The sequence below is a fragment of the Peromyscus californicus genome, unplaced genomic scaffold, assembly GCF_007827085.1.
Source record: "Peromyscus californicus insignis strain IS unplaced genomic scaffold, ASM782708v3 Scaffold_11__1_contigs__length_118956290, whole genome shotgun sequence".
In the NCBI taxonomy this organism is placed as follows: domain Eukaryota; kingdom Metazoa; phylum Chordata; class Mammalia; order Rodentia; family Cricetidae; genus Peromyscus; species Peromyscus californicus.
Window position 1 is genome coordinate 93,175,945 of NW_026294402.1, and position 22,389 is coordinate 93,198,333.

Below are 22,389 nucleotides of genomic sequence, written 5' to 3' on the forward strand. Positions count from 1 at the left end.
CAGCATTTCATTGATCAACCAATCAGAACAGATTCACAGCATACAGAACATCCCACAGCATGGAGGACCCAATCTGAATCTGGTTTAGAGGTGGAAAGATCCCCAACACAGCAGGAGAAGGAAGGTGTGGGTACATGCACCCCAGCCTTTGGGAGGTAGAGACAGTCAATCAGAAGTCCAAGGTTATCCTCACTGCATAGTGTGTTTTGGGCCAGTTGGGTTGGGTACATGAAACTCTTGCTGAAAAAGAATGCTGAAAGTATTTCTAAAGTCTTTAGAGTACTTTGAGGAATAAATAGGAAAAGGAACAGATCCAGCAAGAGGAGAAGTTTGGGGGGCATTAATGAAGTCAAGGTCTATGTTACACATGTATGAGAATGTCCTAAGGAAACCCAGTATTTTGTATAGTTGTTAGGAGGAGGAGAGATGCAAATGGAGGGAAGACTTTTGGGAGAACTGACAAATACCCCAGTGGGAGAAAGCTGTTCATTTCTTCTTGGCTGCTATGCTATAACCCTGTGGAGTATTCCTTCCCCTCTGGTGAATGAGACTTGATGCAGAATTTCATCTACTGTTTTCAGTGCTGTTTGAGTTTCGGATTTCTATTTGTTGTAAGTTCTCATAGTGCCTTTTGCCATTGACTCATGGAACTGTACTGGAGGTAGTCTTTGCCTCATGGTTCATGCTTTTCACTCCACAATTTCCTTTTTTCTCATATAATCCAAACTTGTTAAAATGTTCATTCATTGAGTTTGTCTCATCCTCTTGGAAAATAATATCTCAAACATTTAAAGCAATATATTTTTTTCTTTTACCATTTTTAAGTTTATAATTTTATGATTATGTGCATTGGTCTTTTCCCTGCATGCTTATCTCTGCATGGATTCCAGATCCCTTGGAACTTGAGTTCCTGACAGTGTTTAGCTGCCATGTGGGTACTGGGAATTTTTCCCTGGGTCATCTGGTGCTCTTAACCACTGAGACCATTTCCACACTTAAAGTAGTTTTTTTCAATTTTATTTGCATAATATGTTTCTTGAATCTTTGGGAATTTCACATCATGCACCTTATCACGCTCACTTTCCAGTCACTCCATGTCCACCCCATTTTGGGACCTCTCTCCTAAGAAAAGGAAAAACTAAATAAAAAATAGAAAAATAAAGAAGTCCAATTTGTGTTATCTATATACTCACTGGAATATTTTCTAGCTCTCCTTGTCTTGCCCTGTAAATAGGACTGAGTCATTCCCCTTCAACACTCTGCCACAAGCCATCAATTGTGGAGAGCTAACCAGCATTCTTATCGCAATTTTTATGAGTTCTCTTCAATGGCTTCCTGTTTAGGCTGTTACTTTTGGGGGACATAGGAGTTGTCATAGAGGTCTTCCATGTCCCTTTCTCAACTCTGCCTCTGCAACCATTGCTATCACTGAAAAAGTAGTCTCTTTGCTCTTCACAGTCAGCAGGACCATGGATTCTGTGCCTCCACAAGGTTTCTGTCGACAGTTCAGATCATGAACACCGGCTCCGGCTGCCGTAGGACTATAGACCCAGACAAGGCCCTTGGAGGTAGCCCAGACTACTGTCATCAACATAACCTCGTGTGGCAGCACAGGCTTCAGACATCAATGTGGCTTCAGGCTTCAGCACAGATCATGGACACCGCATGGCCTTTGGTGGTACCATGGGCCAGGGACGTCAATATAAACCTGGTTTGCAGTAGGACCTTAGACTCAGACATGCCCCTTGGTGGCAGCACTGGACATCACTGTGGCTCCAGGTGGCAATACAGACCACTCACATCAATATGGTCCCCTGTGTCAGCATGGCCCATTGTCATTAACATAGCCTCAGTCAGCAGTACTGACCATGAACATCCAGGTGAATCTCAGGCTTCATCACAGTTTGGACCAGCATTGTGAACACCAACATGGCCTCTGGTGGCATCATGGACCAAGATGATCCTTCAAGGAGGCACAATCCAGAAAATGAAACATCTCTCATCTCAGGCCTCCATCATTGCTCAGAGCTGGGGAGATCTCACTGCACAACATCCTACTTAAACCCTACTGGGCAACATGATCCCCTGTTGACCTCAGCCCTCTCTCATGCCTGCCATTTTCAACTTGTCTCCAGTTCTGCCTCTCCACAGCTGCGGAGTGTTTACCCACCAATCCCACAGCTAATCCCCTTGAGGGTTTCATCTACTTGCGGATGAAGACACAGAAACACACCCTGCCTCACAGCAGGCAAGTCCTGCATAGTGAATGTTCAACAAAAGACCTCCTCCCCCAGCACAGTCAAGTGCAGACCATTCAGACACCTGCACTCAGGACCGTGGGTAAAGCCACGAGGAACCCGAGAACGGGCTCCCACAGGTCCCCCTTTCTTAATATATAAAAAATAACTCATTATTAATGGCTTACAGCAATCTCCATAGCTGTTATACCTCCCAGTATGGGAGTAGAGGATGATATAGATGGCATTTCTTTTATGAATTAGGTCCAAGGTGACCTCAGCAGTCTTAGCTGCCTCAAGCCCTTTCTAAACCAAAAACTTAATACAATCACAAACTTAAAGAATCCCTTAGCTTCATCATTACCATTAACAGGTTAACAGAAATATTGCTATACATAGTCACAATTCTCCCAATCTTACAAGTCAAAGCAAACTCTTAACAGAACCATTTGAATTAACATATAGGGTGCTAAATATAGTTAACAATTCTCAGTCTTACAACTTTAACTCTTAGTAGAATCATTTGAATTTTCTTGCTAATGGATGTATTCAAACTCAAATATTTCCTTAACTCCACAAAACCAGGGTGCATTAATACCAATAGGTTAAACATAATTTCTGCAAACATAATTCAACCTTAATTCACTCATAACTCCTCCTTTTCTTTATACTTTTTTAAAACAATCTCAAACCTAGTTAGAAGAAAACCCAAACTCATACAATTCCTACAAACTCATATTGAAAAGCAGTATTTTCAATCTAACCATTAACACTTTGAAAACTTTTAGCAAAACATCCAAAAGCAGTTTCTTAAAACTCTTTACACTTTAAAAGTAGTCTCTTAGTATACCCCATTTGCATTTCTTACTAAAAAAACATGACATTAATCAACTCAAACAACAATTTTTTTAATTAAATAGATAGACTAAGGAATATTAACTCTCCCTTTTCTTTATAGTTTATTTTTTAATTTTTTAATTTTTTTTTTGTTTTTCGAGATAGGGTTTCTCTGTGTAGCTTCTTTATAATTTTTTAAACAAATCTCAAGCCTAGTTAGAAAACCCAAACTTTTCTGTTTAAACAGTTTCATTTGTAACACAAAACCAGTTCCATAAGTAATTCCATTTTTACATAAACAGTTCCACAAAACAATTGCATTTTTAACAAAGAACAACTCATGAATCACCAGTATATATGCATACACAAAACTGCATCTTGAGTCAAGGTAGAAACAATAAATTTCTTCATTTAAACACAGTTCCATTTTTAACACAATTCCAGAAAACAGTTCCTAGGATTACTATAAGTAAACTCAAAATTGTCCCATTGCAATGAAATCTATCGTTCATTTCATTTCTTAAGTCCCAAAATTAAGTAATAAATTCTGGTATGAGCCTTCCAAATTTGAAAAAATCCATAACAAAAACCTTTGTAGTTTTATCTCTTAAAGTTCAAAAAGTTCAAAAAAGTAAATTCTTGTATCAGGCTTTCACTTCCAAATATGAAGAGACGTTTTACAACCAAAACTTTGCAGTTAACAATTTTAGTTCAAACAAGCATCTCCGCAACTTTCATTCTCAAGTCAGAGACCTTCTTAGGTATAGTATTATTCTAAACCGCACCGTTTTTTATGTTAGCTCAGGTTTTTCTGTGTTGCGTTGATTTTCCACGGATCTCAGCTGCAGATGCCTTGTGCTGGTTCTGGCGTCCGCCATTCTTAGCTTCTTAGCGGCTTCTGGAGCTTTTGAAACCATTCAAACTGCCTACTTTGCAGTCTACTAGGACACTAACCTTCTGTGTCTCAGGTTCTTTCACCATGTACATTAAGAATAGACTCATACTTAACATTTACACTTTTTTACAAACTCATATATAACATTAACATCTACTTATTTATACTTAAGAAAACTATAGAAGTACTTTAGCAAATATATTTCTTATTTACTTCTTATATACTTATATTCATTCCATCTTCTTATTTCTTAAACTTACATTTACAACTAGCATCTTTACTTCTTACAAGCTTATTACTACATGTCTTAAGACTACCTTAGATACTTCTTGCACGCTTATATTCTTAAAGGAACTCTATAGATCTATTTTACAAACTTATATAGGGCTACCATTAGCATATATTTAACTTAGCAAACACCTAAAGATTTAACACATATCTAACAAAACAGAATTTCTACAAACTCACATATCTTATTTTCATCTTTTTCTTCTTACTCTTAATTATTATCACTATCTCTATTAGAAAGATTCTCTTGACAGGAACTAAGTACATCATTTCTAAAGCTTAGAGTTTATAGTCAGCTTTGCTATGCAACATTGGGATTTACTGAGTATTGTCGTTATAGAGTTGTGATACTTGTTGCTAGGGAACTGTAACATTCTCAGGACGAAGCCACACCCCAAAGCCATTCGGGAACCACCGAGCTTCATTCTCCTCTTGTGAAAAAAACACAAGCGTGTCCTCGACTCTGTATTAAAACAGGATTGGGACCCTTCCATAATCCAAGCAGGGATCTTTCCATTTCACTTGAGCAAAAGTCACTTGGGTGCCACTGTGCCAAAATGTATCTGTGGCAAACTGTTCATAGACATCCACATTCAAAAAGTTCAGAACAAAAAGAGCATGATTTAATGCATTATGTGGTGATTGAGGGTAAATTTCTTCCCTTTCTATTTTTATTTTTTGAAGTTGTATTTTAAGACTGCTATGAGCCCTTTCCACAATACCTTGTCCCTGAGGATTATAAGAAATACCTGTTTTATGTTCGATTTCCCATTGGGTACAAAATTGTTGAAATGCCTTACTACTATATCCAGAACCATTATCAGTTTTAATAATTTTTGGTATACCCATATACAAAAAACACTTCAAACAGTGCATAATTACATGTTTTGTAGCTTCCCCAGGTTGTGCACTAGCCATTAAAAATCCTGAACAATCGGGGCTGGAGAGATGGCTCAGAGGTTAAGAGCACTGGCTGTTCTTCCAGAGGTCCTGAGTTCAATTCCCAGCAACCACATGGTGGCTCACAACCATCTGAAATGAGATTTGGCGCCCTCTTCTGGCCTGCAAGCATGCATGTAGGCAGAATACTGTATACATAATAAATAAATAAAAAAAAATAAAAAATAAAAAATAAAAAAATAAAAATCCTGAACAAGTGTCAATGGTCACATGTACATATCTTAATTTGCCAAATTCTGCAATATGAGTAACATCCATTTGCCATAGATGATTGGGAAGAAGACCTCTAGGGTTTACCCCTAAGTGAGGGACAGGAAAATATTTTGGACATACCCCACATCGTTTAACTATTTGACGAGCTGCTTCTTTGATAAGATTGAATTGCTTTCTTAAGCTTTTACTATTTTGATGAAAAGCAGGTGACTGTTGAGCCATTTCTACTTGGGATAATGCTACTATCTTTGTTAGCTTATCAGCCATTGCATTACCCTCAGCTAAAGGACCAGGAAGATTGGAGTGAGCTCTAATATGGCCCACAAAGCATGGCAGCTTTCTTTTGTGGAATAGCGTCTTGAATTTGTTGAAACATTTTGACTTGATTGTTGTTAGTTCCAATGTTTTCACCAAAACTGTTACTATTCAAAGGAGTCAAGAACATAGATGTTCTTTCATGAAACGTATCCTTCATTAGCTTACTCTGAGAAAAAGCATTTTCAGGATTTAGTATTTTCTCTTCATTAGCTTTAACTCCTGATATTATTAGCAGCTGTGATATTTAGCATTGATTTCTTATAAGGAACTTTCAGGTGAAGCAACTCTTTTGTAAGACTGCTAGATTTTCTGAAGTTTGTTTCCCATCTATAAAGCAGTCATTTCTTTTTGAATGCCCGTTCCTTGTCTCCTTATTAGATTTGCAAAGGAATTACTCATTGCAGTTAGTTTGTTCAAAAGGCAAAGATCTTTAATTTCAACATAAGTTTCTTCATATCTAAGACAACATTCAGTGTATAAACTGCTTTCTCTTGCTTTCTTAAGGATTTTAACGTGGCTTGTTTGCTCTTAAAGGTAGCTTTTTGTCATCCAACTACTGTAAAAACTTTGCAGAGTTATTAGGGTAAATAAGGCATTTTACCAACAGAGCCCCAAACCTCGAAGCACCTAGTTCCGTATCCTTTCAATTTTTCATTGGAACTGACACTTAAACTCTTAGACGATTTTCCTCATTATTTTAAAAGCTGTATTTTAAGTTTACTGTGAACGTATTTTCGAGCTAACAAAAGTGTTTCAGGGCAATGTCGCCATCTTTAGCGGAAAAACTACCTTTCCCAGAATGCATTTCCCTTATATCAGTCCCTTATTGCAAGTTAGCTTTTGGACTTCATTTCCTATAGTTCTTTTCGGATCTGAGAGTCAACTGGTTCTCTTTTACCAGACTTGCTTACAAATTCTTGCCTGGGAGGTTTAAACAAAGCTTTTTGCTTTTTCAAGGGGAGATTTTGAACAAGCATTTTACATTTTCAGCTGTGGCACATTGGGAGATTTCTATTCTCTCCTCAGCTGGCTTTAACAGGTGTTTCTCCTTAATCAGACACTGGCCTCAAATCAGAACTGCATCTGCCTCGTTAGCGGGCATTGAGGCTGGCATTTCTGATAGCAACTTTCCTTGGGGCTTGTGCTTGCCTTAGCCAGTCAGTGAAAAACAAAAACATTTACAACAGCTTTTCCATAGCTCCTTCAGAGAAATTTTCTCCCACTGATTTTATTCTCATTTTGCTTGTTCCTTCCCCCCACCCACCCCAGATGCAGAGCTTCAGGTATCTATCTGTGACTCTGTTCCCCTGCTAGCTGCCTTTGGAGGTAGGGGCTTTTTTTCTCCCCCCGAATCCGCCTCAAATTCTAGCAGCTTTTTCAGGCCATGCATTATTCTGTGGTAGATTATGTCCCTTCTCTATTTCTTCAGAGTCTTTCTCCCAGACCGTATCCAGTTTGGTCTCAATTTATTCCCTCTACCCCAGAAACAGTTTCCGACACTACAGTGGCGGCTTTCCCTGCTACTGAAGGTAGGGGCTTTTTGTTCGCTTCTGTTTTCGGGCTCTGTGTGGTTTGCGTACAGACTGAAAATCTAACAAGGGAGGTTTTTGCCGTTTCTAAACTCCCATTAGGACAGGTGTTTTGCCTCATCAGGCCTTCACCTGGCCCAGTCCCCCAGTGGGTTGGTTGTGTTTGTCTGGATGCTCAAGGACAGAGCTTATGCCAGAGGCAGTCACCCCTCAGGGCTACACTCCCTCATCTCATTGGGAGTCAGTTGAACAAAGCTTTTCTCAAAAAGATGCTTTCTCTGATAGAAAAGAAAGCTTTACTCCTGGATAGTTCTGTTCTGCCCTGGCTGGGCTCTTTCCCCAGACAGCGTTCTGACTCAGCAGCACAACTGCTTCAGACACAGTTCAGCTTTACTGTTGTCCCAGAAAGGTCCTTACTCTGAAAGGAAAGCTTTTTCTCAGTTTTTTTTTTTTTTTTTCAGCTGTGGACCTATCAACCCGGGACTTGTAGGAAAGCAGACAACTGTGCTGTTCCCACCGGCTTTAGCTTTGGTTGTTCATTAGCAATCTTCCCCTGGGTCCTGCACCTTCCTGCCTCAGCTCTGTGCTCCAGGAAGTTTACAGCTGTAGGAACCCTAGTATTCCCCGAAATGCACTCCAACTCAGATGCTGGCCAGTCGCCTCTGGGTTTTTGGTCAGAAGCGAGGATACAATGCTTCAGGGGATCTTTGCGTTAAGAAGATTAGGAGCACCTTTTCATAGCTCAAACAAAACCCTTGATGCCTCAGCTCAGCTGTAACTGAAAACCTTGGCTGTTTTGCCTTTCCCAGTAAAGTTTCCCGCCCTTTTGGGCTCCCTGTAGCTCTTTACCCGCACTCTCCCAAGCGTTTCCCTGAGGGGACTTTAACCCACTGTCTTTTACTAACTTGAAGAGACAGAGCTTAGAAGAGAGGTTTTTAGGAACTTGTCCCTGCCTCCTGCATTGCAGGGAGGATTTTTAAAGCTTGAAAGAACTTAGAGAGGTTTTGCTGTCTTAAGAGGTTTGTTGTTTTCCCTTAGATCTAATCACAGGTGGTCCCCATACTAATATCTTCAGGTGATTCTAATTTTTGTCCTGAGAAAGTTAAAGGCTTTAGTTTAAGTTTGAGAGCTTTTGAGAAAGATTAAGGCTTTAGAGATTTTCCCCCCAAGTTTTCCAAGAAAAGCTTTTAGTTTAAGAGAAAGATTTTTCCCCCAAGAGAGAAAGATCAACTTTTCCCAAAACTTTTGAACTTTAACCTTTTTGGCTTCTTACACCCGAATTTTTGCCTCAGGGAGAAATCACTTTCTCCTTCCACTTGGACTTAGCATTTCAGCTGTCCCCAGGTCAAAAGCTTCCATAGGAAATTTTTTCTTCCCCATAAGCTGAAAGAGCTTTTTTACTACCCGTAAAGCTCAAAGAAATATTTTTCCCCAGTTTGTGTTCATAGCCCCCAAGTAAGAAAATTGAAGAGTTTTTCTGTCTAGTTGCCTTGGTTATTTTTTCTTCTACACGATCTTACACTTCTAAGTTTTTCCTACACTATATTACTACACTATGCCTTATATTTTTCACAGAAATTGAGAAAGGGATAGAAGATAGAAAATTTTGACAGAAAAGATTTTGCGCTGCAGCATCGGACATCCTTCCAGTCCGTTTTCCTTTTCTCTCGAGGATAAAACCCCTGCCCTGTTATATATTCCATTAACACTGGCATGCCACTTTCCACTGGCAGGGCTGACTCACACTTTTGGCAAAAACTCTGTAAAAAGACTATTCCTTTTTCTTTAGTCCCTATTACTTTGTCTTTAATCCCTGTTCATTTGTCTTTAGTCCCTTTTTTTTCCTTTAGTCCCCCCTTTTTCCTTTAGTCCCCCCTTTTTTCCTTAGTCCCTTTCTTTAGTCCCCTTTTTTCTTTAGTTCCCCCCTTTTTTCTTTAGTTCCCCCCCTTTTTTTTAGTTCCTTTTTTTTAGTCCCTTTTTTTCTTTTTTCTTTAGTCCCTGTTCATGGCACCATTCTGTGGGGCGTTTACCCACCAACCCCACAGCTCCCCAGAGTTTTCTTGAGTGCGAGCAGCAGGAAATATTAGGATTTATATTGCGAAGATAAACAGATAGAAAATAAAGGATAGCCTCGAGAGGGCCTGGAACCTATTCCAATGAGCCCCGACTGTCTCTGCCCCAGGGTTTTTATAGAGACATCAAGGGGTGGAGCAAAAGACCTCCTCCCCCAGCACAGCCAAGTGAAGACCATTTCAGACACCTGCACTCAGGCCTGTGACCCTAATCATCCTCTATGCGGACCTGCTGGGTAAAGCCACGAGGAACCTGAAAACGGGCTCCCACACACAGCACACAAACAGCTCCATTTTTCTATCTTTCCCACCTCTCCATGACATATTTGTTCATCATAGTGCCCCCCTACACACACACACACACACACACACACACACACACACACTTTGAGGTCTGGCTGGCTTCTGCCACCTGTCCATTTGTGTTGTCCTAGCACTCATAATTAATAATAGAAATACACATCTTTATTACTACCTCTATGCTCACAAATCTAAAAAAGTCTATCTTTTTTCTGTAAGAAAAAGTTAGTGATGTCCTGGTTTACAGTTATCCATAAAGTGCTAGAGCACTGGTTTTCAACCTTGCTAATGCTGTGATCTTTTAATACACTTCCTCATGTTGTGGTGACCCCCAACCATAAAATTGTTTTTGTTGCTACTTCATAAGTGTAATTTTGCTACTGTTATGAATCAGAATGTAGATATCTGATATGTGACTCCCATGAAAGGGTCATTTGACCTTTCATGCCAGCCTGTTCTTCAAGCTTTTTCTTTAAGACATCATGGGAAAAACTTACAGGTGCACGTGAAGAAGGTAAGACACGATCACAGAATGAAAATACCACAATTAGAAGCATTGATGTCTGTCAGGTAATGTTGAAACTGAAGTTTTGGGAATTTGGCATGATACAGGAGCTGAAAGAATGGATCGGGCTAGACAGTGGTGATGCACACCTTTAACCCCGTGCGAGACAGAAGCAGGCGATCTCTTTGAGTTCAAGGCCAGCTTGGTCAGCCAAGGCTACACACAAAGAAACCCTGTCTTGAAAAACCCAACACCAGAGAGAGAGAGAGAGAGAGAGAGAGAGAGAGAGAGAGAGAGAGAATGGATAGCTGGATATCCTCTCCTTCTTTCCCACCCTCTCCTTCAACAGAATCCACACCAACCTCATAGTTCTTCTCTATGGCAGCCATGTCCTCACAGGCCTCAGAGAACTCTCCCTCTTCCATGCTCACACCCACATACCAATGAACAAAGGCACACTTGGCATACATCAGATTAAACTTGTGTTCTAGGTGAGCCCAGGTCTCAACTGTGGCTGTATTGTTACTCAGCATGCACACAGCTCTCTGGACCTTGATCGGGTCTCCACTAGGTACTAGAGTGGGAGGCTGGTAATTAATGCCAACCTTGAAGCCAGTGAGGCACGAATCCATGAACTGGTTGCTGCGCTTGGTGTTGATGGTGGCAATAGCAGCATTGACATCTTTGGGAACCACATCACCTTGGCATAGCAGGCAGCAAGCCATGTGTTTACTATGACAAGTGTCACATTTCAGCATCTGGTTGGCTGGCTCAAAGCAGGCATTGGTGATTTCTGCTACAGAAGGCTGCTCATGGTAGCTGTTTTCAGCAGAGAAGACAAGGGTATATGTGGCCATAGGGAAGCAGGTGTGGAGTTAGGGCACTAGGTTGGTTTGGAATTCTGTCAGGTCAACATTTAGGGCCCCATCAAATCTCAGAGAAGCAGTGGTGGAAGACACAACCTGGCTAAGAAGGTGGTTAAGGTTAGTGTAGTTTGGGTGCTCAATATCGAGGTTTCTATGACAGATGTCATATATGGCCTCATTGTCTACTATGAAGGCACAATCAGGGTGATCCAGAGTGGTGTGGGTGCTGAGGATGGAATTGTGGGTCTCAACCATATCAATGGAAACCTGGGGTCTGAGTAAATGGAGAACTCCAGCTTGGACTTCCCTCCATAATCAACAGAAGGCCGCTCGATCAGCAGGGAGGTAAACCCAGAGCCAGTTCTCCCATAACAGCTGTGGAAAAACAAGAAACCCTGAAAACCTGTGCACTTGTCAGCCAATGTTTGAATTCAGTCCAAAACAAGGTCAATAACCGCCTTGCCAATGGTGTAGTGGCCACAGTCATAGTTACTGGCAGCATCTTCCTTGACTGTGATGAGCTGCTCAGGGTAGAAGAGCTGGCAGCATCCAGTGCGAACTTTATCAATAACTGTCGGTTCCAGGTCTATGAACACTGCCCAGGGCACATGCTTGCCAACAATGGTCTCACTTAAGAAGGTGCTGAAGGAGTCATGTCCTCCCCCAATGATCTTGTCACCTGCATCTGGCCATCAGCTTGGATGCCATGTTCCAGGCAGTAGATCTCCCAGCAGGCATTGCCAATCTGAACACTAGCCTGGCCAACGTGCATGGACATGGTACTCCTGTGTAGTGGCATTGTGTTCCCCAAAATATTGTGCACTCTAATAAACTTATCTGGGGTCAGAGACAGAACAGCCACACTATTAAACATAGAGGTTAGGCAGTGGTAGCACACGCCTTTAATCCTAGCATTCTAGAGGCAGAGATCCACCTGGATCTCTGTGTGTTCAAGGATACAGCCAAGCATGGTGACTCACACCTTTAATCCCAGAAAGTGAGTCTTTAATCCCAGAAAGTGATGTCAGAAAGCAGAAAGGTATATAAGGCGTGAAAACCAGGAACTAGAAGCATTTGGCTGGATAAGCCTTTAGGCTTCTAGCAGCAGTTCAGCTGAGATTCATTCTGGATGAGGACTCAGAAGCTTCCAGTCTGAGGAAACAGCATCAGCTGAGGAACTGGCGAGGTGAGGTAGCTGTAGCTTGTTCTGCTTCTCTGATCTTCCAGCATTCACCCCAATAACTGGCCTCAGGTTTGATTTTATTAATAAGACCTGTTAAGATTCCTGCTACACTCCTGCATGATAGCTTTGGGTTAGAAGGTGAAGGTGACAGAAGCAGACACTGGGTCCCCAGTTACCATTCTCAACAGCTAAGAGTCGGGGTAAGTAATAAAATGAAACCTAGATAATTTCTTAAAATAGTAACTCTTCAAATTTACCGCTTATCCCTTACCAGAGCTCCCATCTTTTTGTTCTTATGCCCCCTCGTCTAGCTATGTCTTCTTCTTTCTGAATGTGTGTGTAGGTAGGTAGACAGGCAGATTTTTCCCATACAGCAGATTGAACTGCCTCTGACAGTTCTTTGCTATCTTGCAAGAGAGGAGTTAAGCATGGTCATGCTGTTTTGTTTCATACAACCTACAAAGCTGTGACAGATCCTTGACTTTCTTGGAGGCAGCATCCTGGAGTGTGGGCTCTGTGACTGACTATGAAGTGTGGAACTTGCCCGTGAGTCCTTCCCATTCACCGAGCCACTTTAGGGCTAACCACAGGGCAGTGGAAGGCAAGAAGCCACCACAAGCGCGGTGTCTTCATTCCTAGGCAGTCAGTGTTTAGCTATGTTTTTCTCTTGCATTTGGTCTCAGATTCAAGGTTGTTTGTCCAACTGTTTATCTAAAGAAAAAAAAATCAAGCTAGGCATGGTGGCACATGCCTTTAACCCCAGCACTCGGTAGGCAGAGGCAGGCAGATCTCTAAATTCAAGGCCAGCCTGGCCTACTGAGTGAGTTCCAGGACAGTCAGGGCTATTACACAGAGAAACTCTGTCTCAAAAAAAATAATAATAATTAATTGAATTCCTTGATCAGTAGCAGAGGAAGCCATCAAAAGAAAAACCAGCGTTGGGTGGTACCGTTGTGGTGGCAGTGGAGACAGAGTTAGGCATCAGCCCGCATCGCCTCAGCTGTCAGAGCTGTTACTTCCACCTCCATCCCCTTCAGCCAAGCCTTGTCAATCTGTTTCGTCCCAATTCCTGATTAAAACTCACATGATTCTTGAACTGACTGGGTTTGTGTGTCAGCTTGACACAAACTAGAGTCATCTGAAAGGAGGGAAACTCAGTTGAGAAAATACCTATGTCAACTCCAGCTGTAAGGTATTTTCTTGATTAGTGATCAATGAGGGAGGGTCCAGCCCACTGTAGGTGGTGCTACCCCTGGGCTGTTGGTCCTGGGTTCTATAAGAAGGTAGACTGAGCAGACAATGGGAAGCAAGCCAGTTAGCAGCTCCCCTTCATGGCCTCTGGATCAGCTCCTACCTGCAGGATCCTACCCTGCTTGGGTTCCTGTCCTGACTTCCTTCAGTGATGAACAGTGATGATGAAGTATAAGTCCTTTCCTCCCCAACTTGCTTTTTGGTCATGGTGTTTCATTGCAGCAATAGAAACCCTAACAAAAACTTTTTTTATTACTTAACCTGATTTTTATTACTTCCCAAATACATCTCTCTCTTCTTTCCAATCTACTTTCCCTTCTCTTTGTAATTATGAACTTACAGTATTACCAATATCATTCTTCAATTTCATTTCCCTGTTTCTTCCTTAACACCTTTGTCCATACTTGGCCAATCAAAGTAAATATATACTTAAAAAATAAATGATATACAAATGTAATGCATTGGATCTTTCAGAGTTTTTTATTATTATTAAGATAAAAATTAAGGGAAGTAATTTTAGTGGGGGTGAAGAAACTGTCTTATTACGAAGGGGCACAATGATAGCAGAGTGTGGTGACACAGGCCCTTAATTCCAGCATGGGGAGGCAGAGGCAGGTCGATTTCTGAGTTCAAGGACAGCCTGGTTGACAGAGTGAGTTCCAGGAGAGCCAGGGCAACACAGAGAAACCCTGTCTCAAAAAACAAAAGCAAAAGCAAAGCAAAGTGTTGTTGGTTGGGTTTTTTTGCTTTTCGGTTTTGGGACTTTGTTTTTTGTTTTGTTTTGTTTTTTACTCTTTTGGGGGGCCCACCACCCAGTTCCCAAATAAACCACACACAGAAGCTTATTAATTATAAATGCCCAGCCTTAGCTTGGCTTGTTTCTTGCCAGCTTTCCTTACTTTCAATTATCCCATTTACCTTTTGCCTCTGGGATTTTTCCTTTTCTTACTTCTGTTTATCTTACTTTCACTCTTACTCCATGGCTGACTATGTGGCTGTGTGGCTGGCCTCTAGCATCCTCTTCTGTGGTGATATATTGTGTCCCCCAATATGTTGTGCACAATAATAAAGCTTATCTGAGGAGCAGAGGAAAAAGATAGCCACTATATTAAACATAGACGTCAGTGATAGCACACACCTTTAAGAGGCAGAGATCCATCCAGTGAGTTCAAGACCACACTGGAAACAGAGCCAGGCATGCCTTTAATCCCAGCACGAACCATAGAGGTCTGGAGGTCTGTATAGACAGACAGGAAGTGCTGTAGCTGAGCAGAGGCAGGAAGTGAGATGCAGAATAGAAAGGCATATAGGTGTGGGTATACAGGAAGTAGGTCTCTTTGGAGGCTGAGGGTTGGTAAGGTCAGGTTGGCTGTGGCTCGTCCTATTCCTCTGATCTCTCAGTTTTCACCCCAATATCCAGCTCCATGTTTTTATTAATAAGGCCGTTTAGCAATTCGTCTTACACTCCTCTCCTTACTCTCTTGCTCTTTCTTCTTTTCCTCCCAGATTTCTCCTTCTATTTATTCTTTCTGCCTGCTAGCCCCACCTATCCTTCCTCCTATTGGCTGTTTGTGGTGATATTGTGTTCCCCAAAATATTGTGCACCCTAATAAACTTATTTGGTTTCAGAGAACAGAACAGCCACTAGATAGACATAGAGGCCAGAAAATGGTGGCACACACGTTTTTAATCCTATCACTTGGGAGGCAGAGATCCATCTGGGAACAGCCAGGCATGGTGACTCATGCCTTTAATCCCAGGAAGTGAGCCTTTAATCCCAGGAAGTGATGGCAGAAAGCAGAAAGGTATATAAGGTATGTAAACCAAGAACTAGAGCGGGTTAGGCTTTTTTTCTTTTCTTTTCTTTTCTTTCTTTTTTTTTTTTTTTTTTTTTTTTTGGTTTTTCGAGACAAGGTTTCTCTGTGTAGCTTTGCGCCTTTCCTGGATCTCACTCTGTAGACCAGCTTTTAGGCTTTTGAGCAGCAGTTCAGCTGAGATTCATTTTAGATGAAGACTCAGAGGCTTCCAGTCTAAGGAAACAGGATCAGCTGAGGAACTGGCAAGGTGAGGTGGCTATGGCTTATTCTGTTTCTCTGATCTTCCAGTGTTTACCCTAATACCTGGCTCCAGATTTGTTTTTATTAATAAGAACTTTTAAGATTTGTGTTACAGCTGTTCAGCTTTGTTTGTTTGTTTGTTTGTTTGTTTTTCGAGACAGGGTTTCTCTGTAGTTTTGGTGCCTATCCTGGATCTCACTCTGTAGATCAGGCTGGCCTGGAACTCACAGAGATCCACCTGTCTCTACCTCCCGAGTGCTGGGATTAAAGGTGTGTGCCACTGCTGCTCGGTGGCTGTTCAGCTCCTTATTAGACTATCAGGTGCTTTAGACAGGCAAAGAATCACAGCTTCACAGAGTTAAACAAATGCACCATAAAAAAAAAAAAAAGGCAACACATCTTTGCCCCATTAAAGCAAATGTTCTACAACATAAATGAATGTAACACCTCTTAAAGTAATATTCTACAACAGCAAAGGGGCACAATGAACTGTGGTGTTTCACACTTTTACTCCCATTACTCAGGCAGAAGTAGGCAGATTTTTGTGAGTTCAAGGCTAGCCTGGTCTACACAGTGAGGTTCAGGATATGCAGGGCTACACAGTAAGATCCTGTCTCAAAGCAAAGAAGAGGGGCTATCTAGTGCTGTGCTCTATTGCACTTAACAGTCTAACCAACACTCCCAAATGTCAGTGAAGTTTGGAATTTATCTTGATTTCTCCTTGGGATCATAAAAGGTACAATTATTCATCAGGGCACACTCCATTTCGAAGCATAGACATTTGTCTAATTGGTTTTCAAGAATTGTTTGTGGTAATGAGCCATAACCCAGAATTGGCAGTTGTCTCTTAGTACTATTTTAGAGTCTTTTTTTTAAACTATTGTGTATAATGTTGTGAATATCTTTTGACACACATACCACCCTTATAACATTCTCTGGAAAAAAAGATTGTCATTGTAACCAAGTTGTTACCAGTCCAGTCAATATATGAATGCTGTGAAAAAAAAAGTATGGATAGATATAAAAGGTGACATTTATGGTGTTTTGTGAACAATGGAATTTCATAACTGGTACCATATTCTTTGCTTGGCTTTTTTACTAAACTGTATTTTTAAAACATGACATAAATGTGTATTGTTTATTTCTAATAAAGATTTGAATTCTATACGAATATACTATAGTCTATTGATTAGTACATTTATTTTACTTATTTATTTATTTATTTTTGAGACACAGACTTTCTGTGTAAGCCAAGCTGGCCTCAAACTCAGAGATCCTCCTGCCTCTTCCTTCAACGTGCTGGGATTCCTGGGAGGCCTGCTCTTTTCTGAAGGGAAAGAGAAGAGGAGGTGTGAATCTGGGGGAGAGGAGGAGTGGAGGGGGGCAGGGAAAGACAAAAGGACTGGGAGGAGTAGAGGGAGGAGAAACTTAAGTCAGAATCTATGAAAAAAAATTTAAAGAAAGAAATAAATTAATGACTGCTGGGAGCAAGAGAGTCTACTTCAAAGATGATCCCCCAAACCAGTGCTTCTCAAGGGTCAAATATCAGATATCCTGCATATCAGAGTTAGAACGGGTGTGGCCTTGTTGGGAGAAGTATGTCCCTGTGGGTGGGCTTTGAGGTTTCCAAAGCTCAAGCCAGGCCCACTGTCTCTCTCTTCTTGTTGCCTTCATATCCAGATGTAGAACTCTCAGCTGCTTCAGAACCATGTTTGCCTGCATACCACCATGCTCCCCACCATAATGACAATGGAGTACACTTCTGAAACTGTAAGCCAGCCCCAATTAAATGTTCTCCTTTATAAGAGTTGCCAAGGTCATGGTGTCTCTTCACCGAGATAGAACATCGACTAAGACAGATCTTAACAGTTTACTTCCTTTCTGCCATAATCTGAACATTTATAATCCCTATAAATTCATATGTTGAACACCTGGTAATTGATATGCTAGTAGCAAGAGGCAGGAGCTTCCAGGGGTAATTAGATCATGGAGATGGATCCCTCATGAATGAGATCAGTGACCAAAAAGCTGTCTTGCCCCTCCACCATGTAACGATGCCTACAGAAGATACCCTGTGTTCTGACTATTCTGGATTGTCAACTTGACTACATCTAGAATTAACTAAAACCCAAGTTGCTGGGTACACCTGTGAGGGGTTTTTCTTGATTGAATCATTTGGAGTGGGAAGAACTACTCAATGTCTGGATCTTTGAAGATGAGGAGATTCATCGTAAATCTGGCCCACACCTTCTGGTGGCAGCCTATGTAAAGAACACCAAAGAAGGAAATGATTGCTTTTGGCCTGCTTGCCCTCACTCTCACTGGCAAGTTCAGTCCTTCACTGGCACTAGAGCCTACTTCTTCGGGATTCTAGCATACACAGAAGACCGGCTGAGACACTCAGCCTCTTGGGACTGAACAGCCATTTGATTCTTAGACCTCCCATCGGGAGACAGCCATTGTTGGAATAGTAGAAAACCCTGACTAACACCACGTATGAAGCAGGAAACTGGCCCTCATCAGATGTAGACTCTCGTGGTGCCTTGATAGATTTCCCAGACTCCAGAACAGTAATAAATTCCTGTTGTTTATAAGCCAACCCGTCTCAGGAATTCTGTTGTAGCACCATGACAGGACTTGTCGACACTGTCTCTAATGAGACCCAAAGGACAGCAGCACAGAGAGGTCCTTCTGAAGAGTTTCCTGAGGGTCCTCATATACAGTACATTCCAGCCAGGGAGGTGGAAAGACACTGAGGTTCCTTGCAAAGCTCTCTATGGAGACCATCAGACAATGCTAAACAAATAGGCAGGAAAAGTGGAGTAGACCAGGGTATTGGCAGAGGCACAGGGCCTCACTCAGAGATATGTTAATGTTTGTCATAAGAAAGCATTTGCTTCTTCGGAAGCAGTCAGCCCTACACACACAGATCTGAACAATGGAAGAAACTAACCTTTATGTTTTCTTGAGCGCTGAGACTCTGTGAAAAAAAAAATCCCACCTCTACTCAGGACCTCTGTTACATGGGCAGGTATCAGACTAGATCTCAAAGACCCTCCCATCTCTAGTTTTTGAAGCTGAATGTCAGAAACACCAGTGGCAGACCAGAACAGAGGATAGCAAATGAATGGGAGTTGAAGGTAGAAATGGACAGAGAGGAATGAGCTTACCCCAGAGTCACTGCTTCCTGAAAGACTTCCCTGGCCCCACCCCCATGGCTCTCTTTTAGCCTCCCTTTATCACTTACCCAGTGCCCAGAGCAAGCCCTAACCCCTGGGTAGGGGATCATGGATAAAGTGAAGGAGCAAACTTCCGAGGCTGACTGTTCATGGAGGATGTGAGCAGATTCTGGGTAAGCCCTATAGGACTGGGCTGACATGGATGTGGGTTAGTCTTGTGTGGACCTAGGAGAGGGCACTGATGAAAGAGGAATCAAGACTGGGAAACTACCTTCTCAAAGCTTGGGGAGAGCTGCCTGGTTCTGGAGGTGATGGCAAGGGCGAGGCCCAGAGGCAAGTTATTGAAGTGGAATCCTGAATGTATGCCAAGTGTCCCTGAGGCCCAAGTCACAACTAAGGTTTAGAAGGAAGCATGGAGAATCTGGAAAGGATAGTGGAGGGGTCTGTGGTGACTCACTATCCCCACAGTTCTGCCCCATGCTCCTTCACCCTCCCACAGTCAGTTGACTGTGCTCTGACTGCCAGCAGGAGCTTCTCTGACCTGTTAGGAGCTACCAGAGTCTTTTGGGGCCTCCCCTTCTGTGGTGGTTTGAATAAGAATGGTCCCCATAGGCTCATATATTTGAATGTTTGGTCATTAAAGAGTGGCGCTGTTTGACAAGGATTAGGAAGTGTGGCCTTGTTGGAGAAAGTGTGTGACTGGAGGGAGGCTTTAGGGTTTCAAATGCTCAAGCCAGGCCCAGCCTCAGTCTCTCTCTTCCTGCAGATTTTAATGGAGAGCTCTCAGCTACTTCTCCAGCACCATGTCTGCCTGTGTGCCACCATGCTTCCTACCATGCCAATAATGAACTGAACCTCTAAAAGTAAGCAAGTCCCAGTTAAATGCCTTCTTTTATAAGAATTGCTGTGGTCATGGCATCTCTCCACAGCAATAGAGCAGTGACTAAACACCTCCTTCCATCACAATTTTAGCTAAATGATTTTATTACTCCATATGACCTATGAGGGTCAGCTCTGGACCTGGCACATACACCTGGGAAATATTCATCAGTGCAGGCATGAATGAATGATATTCTAGAAGTCAACCAGAGGTCAAGTGTTCCTTTCAGGGCCCCTTGGGGTCAACTGGCTCAGACTGGGTGGGTAGAGAGAAAGGGCAGGCCTTCTCCTTCCCTGGTGCATGATAGGAAGAATCCTATCTTCCATGTGGATTCTGTAATTTAGATCCTGATCCACCAGAGAGTGAAACTTATACTCCAAGCAGCCGTGACTTCCAGTGATCCTCTCTCTGGCTTTAGGGCCAAGCTGCCATTGAGAAAAGTCCATGAGATATTTCAGCCAGTCTGCCTTGGTTTGTGTCATACCAGGCCCATCCTCTGTGGCTAAGTGATCAGGGAACTTGCCCATGGCTCATTACCCATCCCAGGCACCCAAATGAGCTGCATTCTTCCTCCAGCTCGCACAAGGAGACAAAACATCCCCAGCCTGGTTTTACTTTCTCTCCTAAGCCCTTACCCTTTCCCAATTGGGGGTCCTTCTGAAATCCTAGAGGTCTGCTCCCAAGTGGAATGTTCCATACAGCACCTGAACTGAGATTACAGTTGAGATAAATAAAAGATTAGCTTCCGAGTTTCAGGACTAAATAAAGGATCAGATTCTTGGTGATTGGAAGATAAAAGAAATGTGGGGGTTTGTTCATGGATGAACCTGTTCAGAAGCAGTTTGGGGCAGTGGGTGGGATCAGAAGCTCAACTTTCCCTAGGTCCCTCTAAGCTACCCTCACTGCCTACCCCATCCATCTGGTTTCCCTTGTGAAAAAGGAAGCACTGGTAGGGCAGCAAGGAGTCCTAAAGGAGTCTGGGTCTAGTGTGCAGATGGCTGGGTACTGAGGGTGGGAGGCACTTCCATGTGTGACATCCAGGGAATATTTCTCTTCAGCAAGAGCATTCTCCAGAACACTCCTAGCCACCTAAGACCAAGCAAAAGCAGGCATGTGGCTCAGGCTAGGCTTCCTTTAACCCAAGTTTGATGGTGTCTTGCTTGTCCTAGGTCCTGGTGAACTTGTCATGAGTTAGCAAGGTTTGAAGACTCTCTGAGGCAGACACAGTGGGGTACCTGAATGGGGGGAGGGGGACCATAGAAGAACTCAGGGAGAGAAAGAAACCAAGATACTATCACAGGGATGGGGGCTGTATAGCAACCCGAGAACCACCAGCCAGTGTTCTGAATTCAGTGCTAAGAGACCAGAGGACTAGCAGGCTGTGCCCACCGAGCCCTGTTTCTGAAAGCAGAGAGTCAGTGTGGGTTCCTGTGATGGGAGTCATCTCCATACAGGCTACATTAGCACACACTGAAGCACCAGGTTAAGAGACTTTCATTTCTACCTAACACATGGGACTTTGCAAAGATCTCTGTTTGTTGAATGCAGAGAAAAAGAAAAAAAGCCCGGACATTACATTGCTTTTTACTTTCTACTTCTTGTTTTAGGAGCCATGTAGACAGCCAAATCAGCACACACACACACACGCACACACACACACACACCACACACAAGCCAGTCTATTCTTGATTGTTTCTTCACAAGGAACATGATTTGGACTTGTGGGTCAAGTTGGGGAGAGTTATGCAGGACCCTCACAAGACAGCTGAGAATGAGCCTAGATCCTGGCGCTCTCATTAGACTTGTGACCTTTCTGAAGAGTGTGCCTCTCGGGCCTGAGTATAAGAACTAAGAGCCTCTGTCAGCTGAGGACCAGTGTTTCAGGTAGCCAGCAGAGTGGGAGAAGCAGGCTTAACCATCCTTCCCTGTGTCTTCCTCCCTGGTGCAGAGGTACTCAGAACTCCAAATCACTGTCTGATCCAACTCCTAGAAAGCAATGGGCACAAAGAGAGGCCCCCTCAATAGTGTTAGCTTCCACTCTAATCCTGAGCCCATGCTTCCAAAGACTGCCTGCAGCAGCAGGATTCCCAGGATGGCCTGTTGAAAATAGGATACCCAGGCCCCACCTGAGCCATACAGATGATCTCCTTGGAGGATTGGAATGTACATGCTGCAAGGGCTCCAGTCACTAGCCTGGTATTCTAGAAAGACTGAGTACCACTTCATTAGATATTCTGCATGGGTCTGTAGTTCCGTCTCTTTCTGCAGATTTAAAATTCTACTCTGTTACTCTAGACCAGGCCCTGTTCTAAATGCAGAGGGCGTAGCTGTCACATGGAGGCCCCACCTACAAAAAGCTACAGTGATTTTGGTCTCACAGCAATGCTGAGGAGGGGAGCATGTGTGAAAACGCCCATTTTACAAACTAGAAAATAGAGCTCAGGGGATGTAAGCCACTTGCCCAAGGTGACAAAGCTGTTACATACCCCTGTAGCTAGGGTCAGTCAGACTTACGCCCCCTGCCCTTCTCTCAGAGCACCACCAGGTCCGGCCATAGAGCCACAGTGGCAGAGCTAAAAGGGTCCTTAGACAGCAAATAGCTCCAGAAATATCCAAGAGGCTCTAACTGTCATTTCAACGCTAAGTGGTTGACAGTGATTGCCTCCATGTGTGAGGGAGGACTCTGTGCCACATTCAGGATCACGAACGAAGATGCTGCAATTGATTAATCATGGTCTACAGTGGATGTAGAATCAGGAAGTGGCTGCATGTGCACCACATATGCACACTAGCCCAGTGTGTGGACAACTCTCCTGTCT

At 42.8% G+C, this 22,389-nt stretch overlaps 1 pseudogene; it reads right to left on the reverse strand.

The window, feature by feature from the left end:
* Positions 1-1,887: 1,887 nt before the first annotated feature.
* LOC128105413 (tubulin alpha-1B chain-like) lies at positions 1,888-11,798 on the reverse strand (annotated as a pseudogene).
* Between the last annotated feature and the right edge of the window lie 10,591 nt (positions 11,799-22,389).